Source organism: Neodiprion lecontei, chromosome 2 (assembly GCF_021901455.1).
Source record: "Neodiprion lecontei isolate iyNeoLeco1 chromosome 2, iyNeoLeco1.1, whole genome shotgun sequence".
Taxonomy (NCBI): domain Eukaryota; kingdom Metazoa; phylum Arthropoda; class Insecta; order Hymenoptera; family Diprionidae; genus Neodiprion; species Neodiprion lecontei.
In genome coordinates, this window is record NC_060261.1 from 24513331 (window position 1) to 24532556 (window position 19226).

Below are 19226 nucleotides of genomic sequence, written 5' to 3' on the forward strand. Positions count from 1 at the left end.
TGGAAAATGATTTTCGGAAGAATAGGTTGACAAAACACACATTGAGAAAGGGACGGTAAATAATAATTCGAAGAGATTGTTAGGAAAATACGGTGTTCTGAATTGATAAAACGTGCATGTCAGTTAGTCCGTCTGAAAATGAAAACAATCAAGTCTGTGTAAGCAAACTTGATGCCATTCTATTTACCTCAACCTCTCCCGCTGATAAGTCGCCAAATTTTTCCAACCCTGGCCTTTTTTCTTACTTTTCCGTAACACTTTCCTTATCTTAGTCATAGCGAATGACTGATGAACACTCATCAAAGAGTTTTAGATACTTTACTAATACCTATTTATTCACGAAGAACACACCGAATAACGCTCACGGCTCACGGTTTGAATTACGGGTTTCCACGTGTTCAATGCAGACTGCTGCTACGGCCGTTAGTTCGTACGACGCGACGGGCGGCTTAAGCCAGAGATGGCGCTAGCAAGCGATCGCTTTTCGCGGCGAAAATCCGATGTTTCATACTTCAGCTCGTGCAAGTTTTCTCGCAACTCTTGAGTTCGATTTTATTGCTCTTAGTCCTAAATCAAAGGTGAAGGATCTATCTGTGTCGTGTATTTTGTAGAATTGTGAAAAAAAAATTCGTTCTTGTTTTATTACAACGGGAACTTTGCTCACTTTCAGTGCTGTTTTTTACGACTCTGAAAAAAAAAATTGAAATTCGGAAAACTACACGACACAGATTGCTCCTTTGCCTTCAAAATGCTTGTAATAGAAGTTCGATATCTTTGTAAATGACGGAGAAAACTTGCATCGCGTGAACGTCTGCAAGCAGCAGTTCCGCCGGGAGTAGGCAACGTCCTTAATATATTAATATACATACGCATAAAACGGTGCTAAAATATTTTGATACGATTATAAATCGTTAGTAGACGGTGGAGCCGGTATTAATATATAAAGGAACAGTCTGAGAAGCATACGGATTAAACGAATCTAACTGGACATACCTACTATAGTCTAGTATGTTGGTGAGGCCTTACATCGGCGGAAGGCCGGTCTGGAAGCTCCTGTGAGTTTACGGTTTACGCAGCCATAATTGCTAACATATGCTTGCGTACACCAGTGTTGTCAACTTATCAGAAGCATATTTCTTTGAATGGCGCCAAAACAATTCCTTAGATTTCATATTTACGCGGCACCACAATAATTCTTCAGATGTTCTAATGGTGCCAAAATAATTCTTCGTATTTCTCATTCACAAGAGTGTTATTTGACGGTATTGGAACTCAATAAATACAGGAATACATGATATATTTCATTCTTCGCGTTATAATATGAACAATTTTCCTCACAATATATAATGATAAATAGCCAACGAGGTAACACAGAGAGATTTATATCATACAATCTGAAATGTAAGTATGAATACATTTGAAACTTTTACTTATGTGATGTGTTTTTATTTTTAATATCTAGGACCACCAATTTGTCTAATAAAGTGCGTTTGAAAATTGCAGACGCTATCTAATCGGTGAATATGTTCACAGTAACCTCACAATTCGTTGATCTCGGGCCTGTTGTTCTCGATCACAGACCATATTTAGAGAATTCGCTTTTAGGCAAGAGATTTCGTCAAGGATATTCTGATTCTGGCCCGAACAACAGTATTTCTTATAAAGAAAACAGCTTTTCTTTTTCGAACGGACGCTAATTTCTGTAGACCTAAAGAAACTTCAGGGTTGTTAACCGCTGTCGTACACCTCGAAGCCATGGCATAAAACGATCGACACTGCGAGGTGGCGGCAGCTGGTCCGTTTCGAGAATCGGTAAGCTGGCTGCCGGCTCGGCTGACAATTATCTCGTCGCAATCTTTGTAATCTTTTGTAAAATTTTGTCATTGTTTTGTATTTTCTCAAGTTTTCTCTGTAAACCTTGAATTCGTTGTAATTTGCCGGATGGATTGCAATGTTTTCAATCACAATTATAATCTTTTTTAAATTCTTTTGTACTTCGCACGTTATCCTTGTAAACCTTAATTTTCTGGCAATTCTTGTAATCGCTTCCCAGATTACACAAAAGACAAGATGCCTGTACGTGCAGTCGACGTTTTCAAGTCATCTCTTATTCGACTTGAATCATGGTAAATAATCGACTTGCGGAGTCGTCTTTCATTTGAAATCTAAAAATTTAACTAATGTAACGTATAATTTTTTTTTTTTTTTTTTTACTATTTGTACCCACAGTGGCGTCAAGCGTGCGAAGTGTAATGTACAATCAATAATCGCGAAATTATCAAAGAGCTTACGACGCGCGGCGGAGGCACTTGTGAAATCATACCTAATTCAGGAAGTTCCAGTTCAAGTGTACTCAAGTGTCTGTGAGTGTTGCCTGTCTGAAGATACTTCCGACACACATGAGAATTATTATTCTAGCTTACTACGCGGCTACGCAACAATCAGGATAAGTTTTTTCTCAATTGCGAAAACCTCTTCTCGCGTGTCTGCAATATGTTGCTTCCCGTGAATTTGCGGTACACAAACCTCGGGTTGCCAATGAGGACCGTCAGCACCATCAGTGAGGGTAAGTGAGAGAACCGGGAAATTGTTATTTTGGAAAATAGTTCTTCTGAAAAATGTTAATTGAAGTCTTACCGACGAATATTTTTTCTGCTGCAAGTTCGCCGTTTTAAGGCCAGAGCGGGAAAGCGACGTCGAAAACAGTCAAAATCTGACTTTTTTTGCACTTACAGGAAGTGCAAATTCGTCGAGATTGTATGGTATGATGTGACTTTTTTCTCATATATCAGCACTAATGCCCACTAAAGTCTCGCGGTTACCCATTTCTTTTTTAACATTATTACTTTTGTAATAAAATATACTGAGAACGTGTCTGAAACATGTGTACTTCAAAAGAGAAAATCCACCCTGTTGTCGGCACGGGTTTGAGTTGAGATAAAAATCTGAAAAAATTAGGCCAAGGATTTGAATTATTTGAAATTAATTTAGGGGGTATGCTTGAAAAAATTTGTCTACACCCTAAATATGGGACACCCTCATCTCCACGTTACACAAAAACTTCCTAAGCCAGTTAAAAGGCTAGACTAGAGAATGTTCTTCACTAGTCCTATTAAATAAATACAATAGTAGATGGTTACAAAATTTTCCGGAGAATGGTATTCTATGAGTGAGACGGACAGATTAATTTCTACCGTACACTAAATTGTTTTTTTGAGTTAGTGATCCTTCTTTAGACGATACTGTTCAAATATTGAGTCAGACTATTTATCTCAATTACATTAATGTAAATAATAAATGAAAGAAAGTCTTGATTGCCATAAACCAGACCTGGAAAATATCGTAATCTTAGATCTCTGTAAAGGTGGCATTTGTTATTTTGTGAAAAAGGGCATCCGGATCGAACCTGTATTCACAGAATTCTATTGCCTGAAAGAACCTTAGGCCAACTTCTATACTTTTTGTTGAAACCGCCGCGCACCGCCATTGTTTCACTTTTGATAAAAAAAAAAAAAAAAGAATCTTCATAGCAAAATAGCGGCTTTCGTACTGATTAATAATCCTTTTAGAAATTTTATTTCAGACAATATTTACGGCCATAATCGTGTACATCGTGAGGACTCCTTTTTTTCTAAGTCATTCTCAGCCTTATAAAATAAACATAAATAAAATGAAAATAAACGTATGAAAGTTTATTTTCTATTCTTCACGAGAACTTCGATTGGGCATACAAAAAATCAGACTGATCATCGTATTTTATCCATCGAAAAAAAAAAAAATCTCGAAAATCACCTACCTTTCGATCCGTTACACTAGCATGGTCCCTCAAATTTGTCTATGATGAGACAATCGAGATTGATATTCACCCACATCAAATGTGTATTGAATCTGTAACACGGTGATGATTTTATTAATCTGTGGTCGAACGCACGTTTCGTCCCCCGCTTCGTAAGAGGCATCGCGCATCTATCAGGAAGCGCTTGCGCGACGTCGTCGCGGAACTGACGCGCGTCGTCGGCGACGTCGGAACGCCGTTGACGCTCACTTGAATTCCCGTCGCGCGTCCGTCAGCCAAACCACTCGGTGAGCCTAGCCAGCTAAGGACGAGCATGTCGGGATTATTTTTGGCGCGTCTTTTTGCGAATTTCATAATAACTTGAAGAATATTTTCCCACCCAAACTTTTCTCCCCGATTAAACCGTTCGTCCGTTGCACAAACTCAGTCTTCCTGATAATTTATTCGCGTTTATTTAAAACTTTTCTTTGCATTCTTCGCACCTGCATATCAAAATCGAATATGGGAGTTCATGACTCGCGGTGTGTTTCGCGTTCAAATCTTCACTTGTTTGTTTTGCATTTGAATCAAGTCACGCGTCCTTATATCACTGATCGTAATAAATGTATATTGTTACCAGTATAATAAACCTTGAAATTGCTCATCGCTACTAACTTTGTAATTGTACGGAAACTAAAAAAAAAAAAAATTAACCAATCCATATCATTATAAGTATGCGGGCTTCTTGCGGTAAAATATTTGAAATTCGTTAGCTGTGGAGCAGTATTGGTACATAACTTATCTCATAAATGCTGTGGAATTGAAATCAAGTTAATTTTGAAAACTGTGTAACGTTGTCTTAATAAGAATTGGCGAGAAAAGAAAAAAAGAAGAAGGGAGAATCGATGAGTATTCTGGTGATTAAGTATTTTGAAGTTGCCGTTTCCCTGATGACGGAAAACCCGGAAGAAAGGAAACGCGTTTAATGTATGAATAAGTGAATGAATATCGCGACACGCAATAAGACCCTATATGCCCTTGTTCTACCATATCACGCAAACGCTTTTCTTTTCGTTATTATTGTCTGAAATGCCTTTGTCCGATTACTTTACATTGGAGTGATAAGTTACAAATGATCGAAAGTTTAACTCTCGGAAAGTGAAATAGGAATCAAACTGTTTTACACGACGCACGGAATGGAAGTTTGATCGACGAGCTACCCCCTCGGGACGTTCTCCGTTTCAATCACAAGGTAAATTATCAATCGATCACTATTATTTTCTCTAATATTATCAGAATATACATTCCAGGTTATCGAATAGAATGAGGTTTTTTCCTTATTATTATTCTTCTGCCGGATTTTCTATATATTTACGTTCGTTGGATAAAATCATTGAACTCCATTTCGGCTAAAATACCAAGCTAATTGATTTGAGTTATATGCCAAATTCGATCAAATGGTACGTTGGGAGTGACAAGAATGAAACGAAAAGTAGCGATCTGACAATGCGATTTTCGATTTCAACGATGTAACTCATGTTATGTTTCATGTGTTCTCCACGTATACTCAACATAAATGAGAGGTCTACTTTTTCAAGATAAAATTTTTGTCTGGTGTGTATTAAGTTTGTGTAAAAATTGGCATTCGGATTTTGATGGTAGATTAGCAGAAAATTCTTGTTTTCATGGAAAAGTACGGATTTCGAGCATTTGTTTACATGTGCTGTAATTGCAATAAGTAAATAAACAAAATTGGAATTTTTTTAGACTCACAATCAGAAATATTTCGGGGACCACGTGGTACCAAAAAACTGTTGTTACCAAAAAAGTAGTTTGAGAAATAAAAATTGATTGAAATGAATTGGAAGGTTAAGGACACAGTGACATTTTCGTTACAATTCAGTCAAGGTGTACTTTATTAATTAATGATTTCGCGTTTTGGGCGAAAATATTAATGATTCGTGAAAGACGTTGACGAGTTTGTGTATCATCATAAAAAGCTTATCCAAGCTTTAATTCTCATAATTAAGATTTTGTATTGTGATAGAATCTCATTATTATCCACTTCTTAAGTCTTATGTTCATGATAACAAGGGAGTTTCGATGCAGTTAGCACGCAGTTAACTGAGCGGCTCAGGCCTAATTACATAGGGACAATAAAATTAAGCTGAAGTGTAAGCACGCCTCAAGCGCGTATTATGCTCTGCCATTAGTTAAAATTTAAATTAAGTTCTACTTAAATTCGAGTCAATACGTTGAAAGAGGGTGGGGGTAAAAATATAGAAAGATCGAAAAATTGACGGGCCACAATATCGAATTTTTAAAGAAGCCAAATCTTAATTCATAGAATTTAAAAATGTTTAAGGTATGGAGAAGTAAAATAATAGGAAGGTTAGAACATAGAACACCGAACTGTAGAATCATCAGAATCCCTCTCGATACTAAAGAATCGTGTATAGAATCTCGATTTTGTCGTTCTATGTTTTGTCGTACTGTATTTCGACTTTCTGTACTTACAATTTTCTATACTAGGACTATCCACATTTTTAAATTTTATGAATAGGATTCTTGCGTGTATGAAAATTTAATATTCTGGTCCTTTTGTCGATTGACAATTCTAATTTCTCACTCCTTACCGAAAAGTACGCTTCAGCAAGTTTGCATTACGGATGTAATTGCAAAATTGACAGAAGTATAGATAATGCATCGAATTCATGAAAACTGCGTTCACTCATTCTGAACAAGTTTCCAAAATTTTGCATAGTTTCCATAGTTTATTGTTATTGCTTTAATTTACACCGGATTTATAATTAATATTGACACAGTCCTTCATCACATGACAGGCCAACTTTTGTAATCTAACAAAATCTACATTTTACATTATTTTTCGATATTCATCGTAAGCGAGAAAATGTTTGTGGAAGACGTCGTTAAAATTCAACATAATCTCATACAATTTACTCACAAAGAACGAATATTGAAAATTAAACTAGATTCTGTAAGGTATGAGAAAAAGTCCTCACTCGTATAATTTGCATTGGTTCAATTGAACCTCTTAGAGTCAGCAGCGTGTTAATTTTTAGACTATGATCAAAATATTAAGAGATGACTCATTCTTCGCAGTGAAAATCTGTTTTATTTTGTGAGGAATAAATTGTTAAGGTATTATTTGGAGTAAGCTGTATCGGAAGACCTGACATAATTTAGAATTCACAAAACGACCAACCAGACTAGAGGTAATGTCATGTCTGTGATTGAATGCCACTGTGAGCACATGTGTCTATGTATAGGATTAAAAGTTACGTATTAGGTACATCGTGTTCTGTTCAATATGTAAGGCGCGACGAGGAGAACGTATATTATTCTGGAACAGTTATCTGAACCGTAATATCTATGAAATCACATTAGGCGGGTGTAACCACACGGAGGGAAAGAATTATTTCAGTCAAGTGATATCGTTTGATTCAAATAAATACTATAGTCAAACGTGGCGAACACGATACTTACTTATTTCACCAAAATACTTTTGTCGGACGAAATACTTGTGATTTAATATAGAATTGAATCGAGTCTTTGAATGATCATGCAGACTATCAATTTATTCACGACACAACACGGCGTGAGTTTCTTGCGATAATGTGAATATTGTGTCAAGAAAATGTGTGGTTGAAATGACTACAAATTTGATTTAACGCACCTGAATCTGTTGGTTTTAAAAGTATGAAATTGTCGTATCAGAACAAATTAAGCTTGTTTTGATTCATGCTTTGTTGAGTCAAGAATTCAATGCTGCAATCGTTGAAACAGGTTGTGAAATTTATTCTTACAAAAATCTTTCGCACTGACTAAACATTACAATTATTCAACTATTGTTGAATCAAGGGTTTCGCTTGACTAAATTATTTTGACAAACTGACCAAATGGAAATTGTTGAATTGCAGTCATCGTATTTGGAACAAATGAGAGATACTAAATTGAAGGGAACGGACTCCAACAAAATCTACTTTGTCCATTCAAGATTTCTTTCTATGTACAAATATATACTTAATGGAGCTACCTCTTACTCACTTTTGTTTCCAAAATATGAAACAATTTCGTCATTCAAAAGAGAAGGAAAGTGTGAGAAACACGCAATGAATGTTTGAAATAAAAGATTTATTGCTCGACAAACTACTGATTTTCCGTCCGACATTAATTATGTATTCCATAACGCTCGCAAAAATTCATATCCATGGTAGTCATGTTTTCATTTCTATTTTTAATTCATTCGAAATAAAGAATGCGAGATATTTGCGGGATAATTTCTCTGAAGCGCTGAATTTTCCGCCAGATCGAGATATAGCAGTGAATGCAGTAATATCCATTACGCTCACGGCGTATTTTACACATGAGAAACCGTGGTGTTCGTGAGTAACGAATCGGCTAAAAAGTGATATCGCGTGTTTCAAATTTTGGAAAATTTTCGGTGTACAATTTCTAAAATCCACGACCCTGAAAATCGTAGAATTGGATAGTATGCCATCTCAAACAAGATTACTGTCAATTTTCATCTCTTATAGACTAAGTCTGAACAGTTACGTCAATATTCGAAGAGAAGAAATACTTTGTGAACATCGGATATAAACGAAAAATAATGGATAGATAACATAAAAATCATCATGGTCTTTGAATGTTTTTATTCATTTTCGTTTACAGTGTATTTACAATTTGAAATACTACGAATTAGTATCGCAACTTTCATTGCAGTAATAACACGTAAAAACGTAAAATAGCGTGTTTCTCTTATCTATCAAAGATACTGATATAGTGATACTTACCTCATGTGCTCACTTCAAATCTTTCAGTTTTTTGTTATAAAATTCTTCATTATGTTTCAATTATCAGTTGTGGCGGACGTCAACAACAGAGAAGAGTAGTAATATAAGGCCGCTTCTGGCTCAGTAATTTTTAAAGAATTTTAAATTCAGGGATATACTTTAAACATTCCATAATATATCTACAAATAATCTGGAACCAAAAAAACTCGGCAGTTGTTACCAAAAAAGTATTTTATTGAATAAAAAAATTTGCAAAGAAAAAGGTGGGACGCTGAGCATCTCAGGGTGCATTAAAGGGTTAAGGGCATGTACACAAAGGATTATACTTTCGGAGAACAACATATTTGAAAAATCGATTTTCATAATTCACATAGATTTAGTCAACCCTTTATGTTAAATAATGGAGATATTTCTGAAAAGTGGATATCATCGAAGAACAAAGCTGTAACGGTTTTTTTTTTTTTTTTTTTTGAGGTTCAACCGATACGTTTTGATTTTATGTTATATTAGAAATCTAGATATATTCAATAAACAAAATACATTAAATCAGGAGGAAACAATGTAGAACACAGATTTATTGAGTTTTGGTATAACCTTTTAAAAGAACAGGCAATCATAGAAAATCTCATTCACTCTTTCATTCACACGTTAAAATTACTCAACGCGATTACCGACGTTTTGTATATAATTATTCTGGTAAAATTTTTGTACCATATTAACGAAAGACTGGCTCTCTTTTCCTTTATGCTTCAAATTTAAAAATGATTCTAGTGAAAGAATGAATCTACTGACAAAGGACTCTAAATTATGGTGAGATTACAATAAAGTTAACAGACGAAGATATAAAATACTGACTTAAGAAGGCTATTACAGATTTGTGGCACAATCCACCTACAAATCAGTAATGAAAAGATGACTTAGCTCGGAATATCTCTGATGAAGAGAGGTGGCCCAACGGCTCCGTAGATGATCATGGATGTTGAAGTTCTTTGATATTCCTTTTATAGAATCGGTCTTCACCGATTATACTGCGTGGTCGTTCGTCGATCAGATATTTGGATTTGTTCTTTAGGCTCACAGGCTCCGAAAGATTGGGATTGCGTTGGGTTACACTTCTTGTATGAATCGTCGTCTCAATTTTTTTTTTTTTTTTTTTTTTTTTTTTTTTTACTTGTTTTGTTTTCCCAAATGTTAACGAAATTATAAGAATGTGAATATGACAGGACTAGACTTTATATCGACCGTTCGCTTCGACCCCGGCTCGCAGAGAGAGAGAGTTACACTTATTTCACCGGATAGGTGATCTTGACCGACGTGACACCTAGAGTTAAGCGTTTGCCCTTTATTTTGAAACGTTGTATGTGCTTAAGGCGCGTACATACGAATTACTTTATATTCTATGTGACTCGCATGTAATATCGTTACATCACCCCCCCCATTTTCGAGATTGTTGTGAGAACGAAAATATCGAAAATTACTCGTTATCCTATATTTGCAGTAAAATCTAAAAACCTCTCTTTAAATTACTTCTTACTTATCAATCATTCAATCCATTCATCCTTCATCATTCATCATTAAAATTATCATTTTAAAATCTAATCACATTTTCTTTTAGCAAACATTTTGTTTAACTGGACTTACATCTAAAAAATTCTATAATCTATGCATGTTGGACTTATTAGAACATTTGAAGGATTCATGACGAGTTTTTCGTGAATTTTCATTACAAAAAATTATCTGTTATTTAGCACTTGGATTTGTGGGCTGATAATATTTGCGTAAACTCACACGATTGAAAGTTCCCAAGTTTTTGTTTTTATTTTTTGTATCTATTAAATTATATGCATTTTCATTAACTTTTTTGTTTATTTTGTACGGACCTTTAAACAAATGGAAGAATTTGTGTGTTAATTTATCGATAGCGGAGGATGGATATGGTACACGTAGTAAAACTAGATCTCCTTCATTTAAAATTACAGTTGAAATTGATTTTTGATTCCGGCTTCTATATTCAAAATTTTTCTTCAAGTTTTCTTTGGCTAACAATATTTTAATATCGTGACTATTTTCAATTCTGTCTGGAAATTTTACAATTTTTGTTAATTCATCATGCGCTGTTTTATTAAAATGAAGTTCGTATGGAATAAAACCGGTGCTATGGTGTGTTGTTAAATTTAATAATTTTTCGATTTCTTTGACATATTTTGCCCATCTAGTATGCTTATCATTGCAGAAGGTACGGAAAAATCTCCCCAGTTCTCTCATCACTCGTTCAGTAGGATTGGATTGTGGGTGTCTAATTGATGAATAGCAAACTTCTACTCCTTGTTTTTCTAATTCGACTTTCCATCTAGCAGCTGTGAATTGAGTTCCATTGTCGGATAGCAATCTTTTTGGTTTTCCTACGTTTTTAAAGTACTCGTTGATTATTTTATTTAATGCTATTGTTGTAGTAGCTCGTTTTATGGGGTATAACGTAACTAGTTTTGAAAATGCATCTATTGCAACTAACAAATATTGGACTCCCCCAATAGATCTCGGCAGAGGGCCATAGAAGTCAATTGTAGTCAATTCGTTCGGGTGATCAGCTGTTACCTGCTTGTACTTTCCTTGCATGCTGTAGGATAATGCCTTTGTTCTTTGACATGTGTCACATGCTTGAATACGTTTTTTGATACCTTCTCTCATTTTTCGCCAGTAATAATATCTGTTAATATATTGGTATGTTTTATATACACCCATATGACCTATTTTTTCATGTACAGAAATTACGAGTAAATCTACTATACTTTGTGGGATTACTACTCGCCAATTTTGATCGAATTTACTTTTATAAAACAACAAGTCTTCATGTACTTTGTAACAACCATCAGATGAATCTGTATTGCATTTATTTATGATATTTTTCAATTCCTCATCTTTTATTTGCAATTGTTTTAAATTTTTCAGGTTTCTTATCAACGTTGGATTCATTTTAATAGTTTGAGATGCGATTTTGTTTAGTTCGAGTTCTACATTATCTACTAGCAGTTGGTTTATTTTTGCTATTAGTAACTTGTTACGTTCGTTTGTACTTTGTTTCCCGTTGATATTTCGGCTGAAAAAATCTGCCACCACATTATCTTTTCCTTTGCAATGCTTGACTGTGAATGTGTACTGTTGTAAGATTACAACCCATCGTGATAATCGTGGACTTAAAAACGGTGCTGTATTTATAAAAGTTAATGCTTTATGATCTGTTATTATTTCAAATGGACTTCCAATTAACCAAATTCTAAATTTATCTAATGCATACATTATTGCCAGTAATTCCTTTTCCGTAGTTGTGTAATTTAATTCTGCTTTCGACAAACATTTACTTATAAGTGAAATAATTTTATGGTTATCTTCCTCATCAATTTGGTACAAAATCGCACTTATTCCAAGATCGCTTGCGTCTGTTTGTACTCTACATATGACGCCAGGTAAATAGTGATTAAGGGTTACACAGTTTATAAAACTTTCCTTTATCTCTTTAAATGCTTTCGTATGTTTCTCTGTCCATCTAAACGGTGTATTGTCTGTTAATAAATCTCTCAAGGGCGTGACATAGTTCGAATATTTTATGCTAAACTGCCGGTAAAAGTTACACGCTCCTAAAAATCGTTGTAAAATCAATTTACTTGTTGGTACTGGAAATTCTCTAATCACCTTGATTTTGTCTGGGTTGGGACTAACTCCCTCAGGTGTTATAACGTATCCGAGAAATGCGATTGACTTCTTACAAAAAAGTGACTTATTTAGACGAAGTGTAAAATTGTGTTTCATTAAACGATCAAATATTAGGCTTAGGTGTTTCATATGAGAATCAAAATCAGTTGAGGTTATTAAAAGATCATCTATATAACAAGTCAGAAAGGAGGTAAATTCATTACCTAATGCCATATTTAGGGCACGTATGAATCCACTTCCTGCCGTCTTGAGACCAAATGGAATTCTGCAAAAGTGGTATAAAGTGCCACCGTGTAAAAAAGCTGTATATTGACGTGAATTTCTCTCTAGCGGGATTTGCCAATATCCATGTGTTAGATCAGTAGATGTCATGTATTTTACACCATGATATTTTCTTAATAATTCATTTATTGGTGGTGGACATTCGTTATCAGACTCAATTATGTCATTTATATATCTGGCATCTAAACATAACCTCACTCCATTCTCCCTCTTTTGTACTATTCGCAATGGATTGCAGTATTGACTATTTGATCTTTCTATAATTCCTGCTTGAAGCATTTTCTTTATCTCTGCATCTACTGCTTCTCTAAGTTTAAATGGTACCGGGTATGATTTTTTAACGATTGGCTTGTCTTTTAGTAATTTGATAGAGTGTTCATAAATGTTTGTACATCCGGCTTTCTCTGAAAATAGTTTTTCATATTTAATTAGCAATTTTTCCAGCTCAACTTTTTGCTCTTCACTTGTACCCATAAGATTATTCGCGATCGACCGGACAGATTCGAAAAAGTTTTGATCATTTGTTTGAGATCTTGTTACTTGAATTTGTTCTATTAAAATTGATTCGATATTTTCATCCAATTTATCTTTAAAAAAATTGTGATCTTCCGATTCTACTGTTTTCTGGCAAACTAAATTCTTTTTGTAAAAATTATGGTCTTGTGATTCTATTGTTTCTGCGTTATTTTGTTCATGTTCGTTTACATTTTGAAATACAGATTCATTACATTTTATATTATTTTTTACACACATCAAATTTAGATTTTCTAATTCATTATTTCTCGGATTATCTCTTTGATCTACCGATGCAATTTTATCAAATTCACTTATTGCTACACATATATTTTCCTTATCTACTAAAATATTTTTATCAATTTCATCATTTTCTACAAAGATATATTTTAAATTTATTTCTGTTTCTTCATCAATTTTATTCTCTTCTACACAATCAGATTCATTGTCAATTTGCATCACATTTTCATGTGTTTCTGACATTTTATCATCATTATCACATTCAGGATCTTTAGTTGTGATATTTTCAAAAACTGTTTTTATATCTTCATCATCATTTTTATTTTCTTCATTATTATTCTCTTTCTTTGAATTCTTTTTAAATATTTCTTTACCTATTTTTTCATGTTCTTTTTCTGAATCTTCAGTTCTTAAAATTTTGATATATATTTTCGCGTTTTGTGCAAATGAGCTCAACCTTTCCGCAGGTTCCCGGTCGTATGAGAAAAGTGGTGGAGCTATTACTTTACCTTTAATACTAATTGTTTTCTGACCGTAATCTAAAACTACTTTATTAATATCAAGCCAATCGTTACCAAAAATCACACTACTAGACAGATGCGGTATAATTAAAAAAGCTGTTGTGATTTTCTGCGATCCCATATGAACATCAACCAAAATTTGTCGCTTAACCGCTGTGGGCTTTTTCCCAATTGCTGGTAAAACTACTACATTTGTAACTGGTAGTTCATTTAAACTATGATTACCTTTGAGAGATTTATATACTTTTTCAGACATACATGTTACTTGGCTTCCTGAATCAAATAAAGCTACCATTCGATAATTTAACACATTTATTACTACATTTGGACCCTTCGATAAGTTTTGTTTTACTCTTTCAATTTTTTCTTCAGCATTACCAATTTCGTGCATTAAGTCCTCAACTAAATTTGCATAATCCCAACTCGATGTCGGACTTATACACATCGAGCTGTTTATTAGTTTAAATTTCTATTTGGACTGGTTTGTAAATTATTGGTGTTAGTTTGCATTTGAGTTTGTAATGACTGTATCTGATTATTGGTTCCTGAGAAATAAGGTGGTGGATAATTGACGTTTGGTAAATTCATTTGGTTGCTTGTTGATGCTTGAACTTGCGGTTGATATTGCCATGGTGATAAGTTTGTACCAAATTGAGGATTTTGATAAAAGTTGTTTGCAGCATTTGGATAATTTTGTTGCCTACTTGTATTATTTATCTGTTGCTGTTGTTTATGTTGAATTTGCATGTTGTTTACATTATTCACTTGATTGTTGTTACTTTGATTTTGATATTTGTGTTTATTATTGTTTCTTTCTTCATAATTTACATCTAATTGCGATAAAGCTTGTTCTATTATTTTTGTATCCGCCATATTCACAGTTGCTAGAGTATCACGAATTTTATATGGTAATTGTTGGATAATGGTATAGTTTATTTCGAACTGGTCTAGTTTCGGTAATAGGTATTTTGCTTCCTTAAGCTGTTTAAAAAAATATGTTTGAAGTGAACCATCCTGTTGATTATACCTTCTTGAACTCCACTTTGTTTTGACTTTAACTTGGATTGGAATGGAATAAAATTTATTTTTAAAGGCTTCTTTAAAATCATTATACGTGTTGATAGTTTCTTTACTCGCTTCCCACCATATTTTTGCTCTACCTGATAATTTACTTTCGACTATCGACAATTTACACTCTTCCTTCACACATTTTAACCTGAAATAATTTTCCAAATTTTCCAAATATTCAATAGGATTTATAACTTCTTCATCTGTAAACTCGGGAGCTTTGGCATCAATGTGACTTCGTTGCAAACTTACTATTAACTCACTCACCGATATTTGATCGTTATTGGTAACTGGTTGTTGAACTGGATTCTGTATCTGTTGAAGAGCCTGTCTTTGTTGTTCGTTCTGGAGCTTCAACAATGCGACTTCGTTTGCCAGCTGTGCGTTAGTTGCTTGTTGTGCCTGTAGCTGTTCAATCGCATTTCGTAAACCCGCGAAACTCGCCATTTCCTCCTTCAAACGCTCCAGTTCTCCCTCCATCTCGCCTGTATTATTTCGTATTTGACTATTGCCTGCTTTTGATATGTCAGGTTCTGACCTCCTTGGTTTATTTGTGATCCTTGACCTAGTTTTAACAGGTGTTCTTTTAATCGTTGGTGCCATGTACTTTTGAAATTCTTATATTTCTATTTATCGCGTAATATATGTTTCTTACAATTACTACCTAAGGTCAATCATACAAACATTCAACGACGAAGTTTCAAATTTAATCCTATGTTTACTTTCTTTATGTCTAAACTTTATGTTCGGGCGCCATTTTGTAACGGTTTTTTTTTTTTTTTTTTTTGAGGTTCAACCGATACGTTTTGATTTTATGTTATATTAGAAATCTAGATATATTCAATAAACAAAATACATTAAATCAGGAGGAAACAATGTAGAACACAGATTTATTGAGTTTTGGTATAACCTTTTAAAAGAACAGGCAATCATAGAAAATCTCATTCACTCTTTCATTCACACGTTAAAATTACTCAACGCGATTACCGACGTTTTGTATATAATTATTCTGGTAAAATTTTTGTACCATATTAACGAAAGACTGGCTCTCTTTTCCTTTATGCTTCAAATTTAAAAATGATTCTAGTGAAAGAATGAATCTACTGACAAAGGACTCTAAATTATGGTGAGATTACAATAAAGTTAACAGACGAAGATATAAAATACTGACTTAAGAAGGCTATTACAGATTTGTGGCACAATCCACCTACAAATCAGTAATGAAAAGATGACTTAGCTCGGAATATCTCTGATGAAGAGAGGTGGCCCAACGGCTCCGTAGATGATCATGGATGTTGAAGTTCTTTGATATTCCTTTTATAGAATCGGTCTTCACCGATTATACTGCGTGGTCGTTCGTCGATCAGATATTTGGATTTGTTCTTTAGGCTCACAGGCTCCGAAAGATTGGGATTGCGTTGGGTTACACTTCTTGTATGAATCGTCGTCTCAATTTTTTTTTTTTTTTTTTTTTTTTTTTTTTTTTTACTTGTTTTGTTTTCCCAAATGTTAACGAAATTATAAGAATGTGAATATGACAGGACTAGACTTTATATCGACCGTTCGCTTCGACCCCGGCTCGCAGAGAGAGAGAGTTACACTTATTTCACCGGATAGGTGATCTTGACCGACGTGACACCTAGAGTTAAGCGTTTGCCCTTTATTTTGAAACGTTGTATGTGCTTAAGGCGCGTACATACGAATTACTTTATATTCTATGTGACTCGCATGTAATATCGTTACAAAGCTTACGTAAGGATTCTGAGTTTAAATCCATAAGGATACCGAATGATTTGAAAAGGTGTTTGATTTCGATGTCAAAAATTGAGGTTATTTTACGTTACGCGTAAATAATTTCTATGAAAATTGGACGACTTGCCACGTTGGAGGCAATCAAATAATCTTCAAATGAATGAAAATGAAATTGAATTCTTTTAGGATATATCAATGAATAAACGAACATTGTTCACCTTTTATTGATGGTCGAAAATCTGTTAATTCACACAATACCTAAGTCATGCTGTGTTGACAATAGATCTTACTTAAATGAGAGTAGCAACAATAACAATGCGTTCAGGTTATAAGAAAATTAGAAGTAACAATTATTCGAAATATTAGGTAAACCAAAGTTTTATATGTAGTGCAAATCAACTAAATTTAAACTGCAATAAATACAAATAAAAAATTTCTACACTTAAGGTTGATAAGTTGACACGGAATAATGGCTGAAGTTTAAATACGTTTGCGTGATTGTGTAAATGCGTGAAAAAAACGCCGGAGCGCTCAGCGTTTCTTTACTCAATGCGGCTGATATGAACTTGGCCAGGAAACATTGAAATATACAATCTGCTCAGATACGAGCTGCAAGCTTCGTACAGGAAGCTGTTATAAAGATATATGTCATTGCAGAGATTATCAACTCGCCGATCTTTCAACAGGGGAAGTTATTGTAATCTACCCCGAAAATGAAAAGTTCGTTTTTCACTTGAATTCTTTACCCGACGATATCTCGAGAACTAACAAATGGATTTAGATGATCTTGATTTCAATCGATGTGTTTCATTCCGATTTGGAACTGAATAGATTGCGATTAGAATCGGTCAAGTGGCGCCCAGGTTATTTGTAAAAGTAATTTTTTTTTTCAACAATAAATGGAAAATGATCAGATCAATTTTAATGAAATTTCATTAATGGCTTCGACTTTGTTTAATTTACAACTGATTAATTTTTTAGTAAAACTGGCAAACTGCACAAGTTATTTTTTGCACGAAACCTCTTTTTAAACAGCAGTAACATTAACTAAAATTTCAAAACATAGTATGTATAATATTATACTGTATATGGGGCAGTCCATAGCATTTCGACCTGTGTCTGACCCTTAACCTCTTGGATTTGCCCCGCGATTTGTTGTAAGATTGATTTCTCTTTGAGAGGCACTCGATTTTTTTTTAGGCTTTTTTAGCACGACTTCAATTCTGAACAATTTTTTAAAACCATTTTATTGATTGATACAATTTAAAAATCTGAAAAATCATGTGTCAGGTATCAACTTTCTTAAGCTTAGAGCCGGAGTATATAGATTTTTCCTTCTTACTGTTTTCAAACTTTTTCCGAAAAAAAAACATAGTAAATTAGAAGCGGAAGTCATTCTACTATAGATGGCTGCTGAAACAATTTGATATGTCACACAAGATTTTTGAAAATTATTCCAGATTCTTAATTTGCGTCGATCAATAACATGGTTTTGAAAGATAGTAGAAGATTAAAACCCTGTCTAAAAAATCTTTAAAAAAACAACGAGTACCTTTCAAAGTGAGAACAATCATAAAGAAAACCGCGGGCCAAATCCGAATGGTATAGACTGTCCCATATAGATATACATCATCTCTAGTAATTAGTTGTTGCCCATCTGTCTACAAACAGCATGGTCCTCATTGTGCTATAGCGATCAAATCAACATTCATATGCATATATATCGTTCAATTCACGGCTAGATTTACGCTCAATGCGGTTTGATTTACCATGTATAAAATCTCTCCTGTTGACTACGTTCATTCATACTGTACGGAAGTAAAGGAGTTCTTGAACCAACAAAATAGAATTTGTTGAAGTCCATTCACTTCAGTCTATAGTTAGGGAGCTGGCTGCCATTTTGGTAAATGATTTGTTCGTCTTTCATATCGATAGGGATGAAAGTTTAGATTAATACAAATCGGTTTGGCCAGTTAATTAAGGTCCTACATCCGTGCGTTTTTGAGTTACAGCGCTTCAAAATTTTTTTAAAAAAAGGGGGTAATAAATCATGTGTCCGTGTCTGCCTCTTGGACTGATGGTCAGAATCGTCCTCAGAACGTTGAAAATCCAGAGGCAGACATGTAGGGCCCTGCATTATCACGGGACGTAGTTGTAAAAATGTAAAAAAAAGCTCTACTAAATCATTTGTTCGTCGTTCTAGTTGCGTCCATTCAATTCAATAGGACTACCCGAATACAAAAAAAAGTTGGCAGACATTTTTTACTGATTTTGAGGTGTACCATTATTTGAAGTTTACGCAGAATCAAGGGAAAGTGGGTAGTACGGCTATTTATTGTTGGTATTAATAGTTTTAGTATTATTACATTGTTCAGTCTTTTTTATTGGATCCAATTAAAAAAATGAAAAAAAAACAGTTTATTACAACGTTAGAAGACGCAAATAAATTTAAGGATGTATGCCATTGATCGTCCCAGCCAAAAATTGTATTCGATCAGATTTTTCGTACTTTGTTACTTAATAAAAATCTGAAAAAATTCAACAACA

At 34.1% G+C, this 19226-nt stretch overlaps 1 protein-coding gene across 1 annotated transcript in view; it reads left to right on the plus strand.

Annotated features, from left to right (window-relative positions):
* The first annotated feature begins 4069 nt into the window (after nucleotides 1-4069).
* The window catches only part of LOC107216879 (muscarinic acetylcholine receptor gar-2), a 173283-nt gene continuing 158126 nt past the window's right edge, over nucleotides 4070-19226 (plus strand). Inside the window, exon 1 of the mRNA XM_046730136.1 lies at nucleotides 4070-5027. The gene's annotated coding sequence lies outside the window, so the exon portion shown is untranslated. The remainder of the gene's footprint in view (nucleotides 5028-19226) is intronic.